The 7,500-nt window shown below is 33.1% G+C and overlaps 1 long non-coding RNA gene across 1 annotated transcript in view; it reads right to left on the reverse strand.

Annotated features, from left to right (window-relative positions):
* LOC135226330 (uncharacterized) overlaps positions 1-7,500 on the reverse strand; it is an 82,364-nt gene that overhangs the window by 8,321 nt on the left and 66,543 nt on the right. The window lies entirely within an intron of this gene.

Below are 7,500 nucleotides of genomic sequence, written 5' to 3' on the forward strand. Positions count from 1 at the left end.
CAATACGGTTTCATTCTTAGACGGAAAATAAACTTTACCAAAATGATGTAATAAATGTCTCCTTATAACGTCAATACATAAAAAGGATATTATGAATACTAACATATGTCACACAGACTATCTTGTGTAATGCAAGACAATACTTGACCTTTCCTTCAAGACTAAAATTAGGCAATGTGCCTTAATTACTCAGCAGTACTCTACAACAATGGAATACTATTTCACTGACGCAGCAATTTCAACAACTGTGGAAAAATTTGTTACTAAGGAATTTCGTTTGGATACTCCCCAGGAAATAAGAAAATAAGAAAATAACTTACATAAAGTTCATTACATTTACAGTTTCACACATACGCTGGTTTCGACTACGTTTCACACGTTTCTTAATTTTTGAGCTGGGTACTTTAGTGCTCATACAGCATCTGGACTTCGTTCAGTATTTATTTTTAATTTTTTAAATATTCTTATTCTAAAGAACCTTCGACAACGAACGAAATATGTTGCTCAATCAAGAGGTGAATTAGTAAAATTTTACATTTCTACAGCTACCTTATTTACAGTTCCTTCTCTAGCTCTTAGTTCTTTTTCAACATGAATGTACTTAAATGTTTTTTTGCACAGTTTTCAGTTGTTCATAACATTTTCTGGTAAAATAAACATTCTGACTAAAAGACTCAATTGACGCTGAACCGACTCATCGTTATTACTATGGGAAGAAGTTTGCATATTAAGCAAAGAATGGAATCTGCCATCTGTTATGTTATCTCCTTTGCAATTGTTGTCTTCGTTACATTTTGATCCCATGAGACGTCTTTCCCTAAAACATGACCCCTAATTCTTCACTGCAACTGTCGCTGGGTGCTGACATCAAGCTCTCATCTACCGTTGGCAGGCAACGAAAGGCTCATGTCCATCTCATTTAGTTTGTGTTATCTTATACAATATGATGCAATGGTCTTCTTCAGTTTGCAGCAATTTGGGCAAAGGCCATGAGAAAATTACTACTCCCCTTTGAATTGGGTACAGACCTTTACTGCCCAGAACCTTCATTTTGATAAGAGAGTGACCATTTTGTTGTTTTTTGTATATTCTTGTACTGAACGGTTAGTTGAGTAACTAAGAGAAAATGGCTCAGATCTATGTTCAGGAATGTTTATTAGTTCCTTACATTCAAGAGTTATCTAAATCCACTCTGACTATGGCCATTGGAGTGCTATAGCAGTAGCATGTGGTACTACTGCGTCCAGTAGTATGGTGAAGGTACAAATAAGATTCATTGCTATGGAAGCATTAATGGAATCTGGTAGAATAACTGATTGATGAAGATGAGTTAGAATTAGTTCAAGAGTTGTTGAATGTAGCACAGGCTGATCTTATAAATAACCAAGAGGAAAAGAAAGAGAACAGTGATGCAGAGTTAGAGCTTAGTTATATAGAAGCAGAAGAAATTTTGATTAAGCTGGAGATGCAGGCTCAAAGAGAGACTGCAAGCTGAAAGAGAAACAGAAGACAGAGAGAAATGAGAAAGGGAAGAAGTAAAAGCAGCAGAAGAAGAAAGAGAAAGAGCAAGGTTTGAAAGGGAAATGGAATTCATAAGATCTGCGTATAGATTGTGAGGTACTAAAACACAGTGTGCTACAAGTTTAGGAAATGACCCAAGAGTATTACAATGAAAAATTCAGATCGTTAAGAAAAGATGACAAGGAAACGTACTTGGATTATGCTTACAAAGTGAGAAGGTGTTCCAAACAATGGCTGGAGGCTGCCAAAGCTAAAACTAGATGATCTTGAAGAATTAGTTGTTCTTGAGCAATATCTTAAGGAAATTTCTGAACACATAGAGCCTGTTTCAGAGGGCGAGAAGTTAAGAAAGGTGACAAGGTTGCTAAACTGAGTAAGGATTATAATGTCATCAGTAGCAAAAGAACTATAATGTCAAGTATCAGAATCAGTAATGCATAGGTTTTAAGTCTCATCCTATTGTGACAGACAAACCATTGAGGATTATTCCTACGGTAGATTTGGAGAAGAATAACCCCCACCTATTTCCTAGTTGTGAAACTACCAGGCATATGAAGATGACTACGCCTGTAAGTGAAGAGACTGAGGACTTACACACACAAGAAGGATCAAATGAAGGATCTTTGAGCTTAGAAGAACTGTTCCAGGGTAGTAATGTTTTTCCTAATGTTTAACCAAGAAAGAGATTTCCATAGAAGAAGCAGAGTTTTTTTTTTGTTATTCTTGAAGAGACACAGAATAGTCAGAGGGTTCCTGAAGATAGTAGTGAAACTCCAGCCCTTGAAGTTGGTCAAGTGACAAGAGAGAGGCTAATTAAACTGCAGGATACAATGTTAACTAATTTGTTCTTCAGAGTTGTTGATCAAGAAGAGCTGCAACAACTCTGCCTGTTGTTATCTGAATGAAGGTTTGCTGATGAGGAAGCATAGACCTGCTGATATACCAGATGCTGAATGGGGCAAATATCTTCAAATTTTGATTCCATATCCATTGAAAAACAAGTGGTAGCAGTAGCTCAAGAGTCTGGACATATGGGAATCAGGAAGACTGTGGAGAAGATCATGAAGTATTTTTCTGGCCTGGACTTCATAAGGATGTTAGCAGGTTCTGTTGAGAGTGTCACACCTACCAGATAGCTGGAAAACTGAATTAAACTATTCAGAAAGGCCCCCTGTAACCTATAGAAGTTAGAGGAGAACCCTTTAGCAAGGATCCTTAGAAAGGTTCTACCGGACATTGAAAAGTATGTTGATAAAATATTGTTCTGAGTCAGGAAGAGAATGGGATGTTGGTTTACCCTTATTGTTATTTGAGGTCAGGAATGCATATCAAGAAAGCATGGATTGTTCACCTAATGAGATGATTTTTGGTGGAGAAGTTAGAGGACCCTTCAAGATTCTTGCAGAAAACAGGGAAGAAAATCAAGAGGAAAATCCAAGGAGAGTATGTGAATAACTTAAGGAAAAGGTTAAGAGAGATTACAAAATTCTCTTTTGAAAACTGAATGTAAGTCAAGAGAAAATGAAAAGGAGATATGATGCTTAAACTAAGCTAAGAAGTTTTAATGTAGGTCAACAAGTGTTGGTTTCCCTACTTCTAAGAAGATTTCCCCTTACCAGCCAATTTTAAGGTCCTTACAAAATAACTGAGAAGTTAAGTGATATAACTTATGCGATAGAAGCACAGAAAGAAGAAAACAACAGAGGAAGATACATGTGGATCTTTTGAAAACTTGCTTCTCAAAAACCAAAATAGAAACTGCTTTAATAACACAGACAACTTCATCTACAGAACATGACAATGGTTATGAATTGGGAGCTGAAAGCAATTCTTCAATTTTGGAAAATTTGGAGGATAAACTAAGACATATGAGTGTTGAGCAAGGTGGTGAATTGGGTGAAGGGATTAGGAGTTTCACAGAAATTTTTGCAGGTGTACCTAGGCATACCAATCTGCAAAGCATAAGATTAAGATCCAAGAAGATGGAAAATCATTTAAGCAGAGAACTTATCGCTTATCACCTTACCATCAAGAAGTTTTGAAGAAAGAAGTTGAATATTTGTTGCAGTATGGATTGACAGAACTCAGTTCAAGTCATTACAGTTCTTCAAGTGTGTTAGTGGAGAGCCCAGATGGCATTTAGAATGTGTACTGATTATAGAAAACTGAATTGTATCAGTGTGGCTGACAGTTTTCCCCTGCCTCTTATAGATCAGTTACTTGACAATATTGGGTAAGCTAAGTTTGTTTTCTAAGATAGACTTGTTGAAAGGTTGTTGTCAAATTCCCTTAGATGAGAATGCTAAGTTGCTGACAGCTGTATCACTCCTTTTGGACTGTATCAGTGTACTGTTCTGCCACTTGATCTGATAAATGAACCTGCAACATTTCAACAAGTGATAGATCAAATGCTAGGATATATCGAAGAAGTAGGTGCATACTTTGATGGCAGTGATTTACTGTATAACATGGGGAGATCATTTCAAAATTCTTAAGAAAGTGTTCAAGAAACTACAGGAAAAAGGGCTAACAGTCAACCTAGAAAAGTGTAGAGTGGAAATAACAATGTAATTGTAGATGTTTTATCCTGTTGCAAATAGTTGGATTCAACCTCAGGATAACTAATCTTCTGTGGGAGGAATATTATGTTAATGCCTTAGTAAAAGGGATGGTTTATGTTCAGATTCCATAATAAGATTAACTTACAATTAAAATTTTGAGTAAAGTCTTTAATTATACATTTAATCATGCATTATCAGTGTGTTTTTTATACACTCATTTGTCAATAAACAATTAGGGTATAAGGTATGTTGAAAATAAATGATAAGTTGCACTACAGTTTTGTTCTGTTTGAACTCGTCTGATTGCTTTGTATTGCACAGTGTTCTGTAAAGTTGCAATAGCTATTAATGTCTAGAAGTACACGTGATGATTGCCATATGTTTCATCCAAGCTTCTAGAAGGATTGGTCGAAACTTTTCACAGATATATCGCAGAAATGATGTCATGGTGTCCTTATGGAATATTCTCCAATTCATTTTCGTAATTAGAAAATCTTTTATTATGAAACTGTTTGATATTACTGATAAATTACTCTTGTCTCTCGCGAATTCTCAAAAGAGAAATTATTGACTTGTAAGTACCTTAATTGGGAGATGAAATGAATGTCTAATTTTCAAAACTGCTGTGACGTCACTGTTTGCTTGCAATTGTAGTTTAATATAATTTCTTTATTATTAAGAAATTTGTACTGTCTGAAACTGTGTATTGTTGAAGATTAATAATAATCACAATCTCAGTCTCTCCCTCTCTCTCGTTTTAAAGGATATTCATTAGGACTACCACAATATATATATATATATCTATATATATATATATATATATATATATATATATATATATATATATATGCGTGTGTCTGCGTGTGTGTGTGTGTGTGTGTAGTAGAAGCTGACAAACCTAGCGCTGCTCAAGAAAACTCTGAATGACAACTGATAAACTTTCCTCTCTCTCTCTCTCTCATTCCAGCTCTCTCCTCACTAACAACCCCCTACTCTCTCTCTCTCTCTCTCCTCTGTCTCTCTCTCTCTCTCTCTCTCTCTCTCTCTCTCTCTCTCCTTTTCCTCTTTCTTCTCCCTAACATCCCCTCTACATTGGTGCTCATAATGTCTTACGCCCATAGCGCTGATTTCTAAAAGAGGGGGTGTTGAATGTGGATTATTACTAAAACCTTTAGGGGGGTTTGGGGGGGGAGGGTGTTTGAGTGAGGAGAGTACATAGTAAACTTCACATCAAATCGGTGAAAAAATGTTGATTTGTAAAATGACGGGGTATGAAAAAGAGGGGCTATGGCCCATTTAGCAACGGCCCTCGAATATCGTATTTTCACTAAAACCTTCTTGGGGAGGGAGGATATGTAGATTTGTATAGAGTTTATACAAACAAATGAACAAACAAAGAGCTATTTCTAATTAATAATATATATATATATATATATATATATATATATATATATATATATATATATATATATATATAGTGTCGATAGTATGGTATATATATATATATATATATATATATATATATATATATATATATATATATATATATGTATATATACACATATACAAAATATCTATATATATATATATATATATATATATATATATATATATATATATATATAGATATATATATATATCTATATATCTATAGATATATCGTATATATATATATATATATATATATATATATATATATATATAGATATATATATATATATATATATATATATATATAGATATATATATATATATATACATATATATATATTTATATATATATATATATATACTATATATATATATATATATATTATGATCTATATATATATATATATCTCATATATATATATATATATATACTATATATATATATCTATCTATATATATATATATATATATATATATATATATATATATATATATATGTATACATATATATATATCTATCTATATATATATATATATATATATATATATATATATATATATATATATCCTAGTATATATATATATAATATATATATATATATATACTAAGCATATGAAGGCAGGCAGGAGCACACAGAATTTGACATTTGAACATTTAATCCGACGTTTCGCAATACATTATTGCATTCTCAGGGAATTCTACAATAGATGGAAATAAAATAATTTTTAAAAACTTAAAAAAATCATAAAAAAAAATTAAAAATAGTTATCGAAAAGTCAATTTAAATGACCATATTTAAAACACAATAGTTAAGTTAAAACACAAGTTACAAAAAAAAAAAAAAAACATGGAATTGAGCATTAATCTACAAGGATTTATTAAAAAATATATAATAATAATAAAAATAATAAATAACTAAAGGAGTGGAGCTAACCTGCCAGAGCAAAGTCAAGAGTAAAACTGAAGGCAGAAACGAAAAGTAAAGAAAACAATAAGAGGCTTTAAGAACAACAACAAAGTCAAGATAAAAAAAGTTGAACAGCCGAGGACTGGGTATTTAAAACAGGAACAAGTTGTTTAATTTTCAGTGTCTCTAAAATAAATAGCTCTTTATGGTTGTTGACCTGTCCAATTATAGAGAAATCTTTGTATTGGATAGTAGTTTTACATTGCAAAGAATGATTTCTTATGTTGGATGCATCTGGGTTGGATAGGCGACATCCAGTTCTATGACTAACCCCCCTATGGGAATCGACTCATACCCTAGAAGACGCTTCGTGGATCCCACATAATTTTCCCATATCACATCTGGGACAAGTATTCTTATATACCACATTAGACGTCATCAAAGGGCAGAGTCGGTCTTTTACTCTGAAAAGGGAGCCGATTGTAAGGGGGTTTTTCGGAATCAAATTTACGTCAAGGGCATTAAAATGTTCATTGATTATTTTAGTGAAGTTGTCAGATTTTATGTACGGAAAAGATGCGTAGAATTTTTTCTTTGGAACGTTAAAATACAAAGGGCTGTTAGAGAACTTTTTGCTGAGTAATTTCTGTATGACCTTGTTAATAATCTTGATAGGGAAACAGTTATCGTTAAAATATTTGTAAAGGACGGTAATTTCCTTATGGAAAAGATCCCAGTCTGAAGTGAGTAATAGTGCCCGATGAATTAGTGTATAAACAGAATTTAAACTTAAAGTTATAAAACAAAAAACTATAAAAATTGGAGCCCAGACCTGTAAAGGTTTTCTCCTAAAAATGGTGGTTTTAAAACAGTTACTATCCCTAGATACCAAAAGTCTAAAAATGGTAAACGACACTCCTGCTCCTTTTCAATAGTAAACGTGATGTTAGGGTGACGTGAGTTAGCAAATTCAAGGAAAGACTCAGAGTGAAACTCACGCCAGAAAAGGGCAAAAGTGTCGTCCACGTATCGAGCATAAAACAGGGGGCGAAAAGATAATGGGCAATCATCAAGCATGG

Source organism: Macrobrachium nipponense, chromosome 14, assembly GCF_015104395.2.
Source record: "Macrobrachium nipponense isolate FS-2020 chromosome 14, ASM1510439v2, whole genome shotgun sequence".
NCBI lineage: Eukaryota > Metazoa > Arthropoda > Malacostraca > Decapoda > Palaemonidae > Macrobrachium > Macrobrachium nipponense.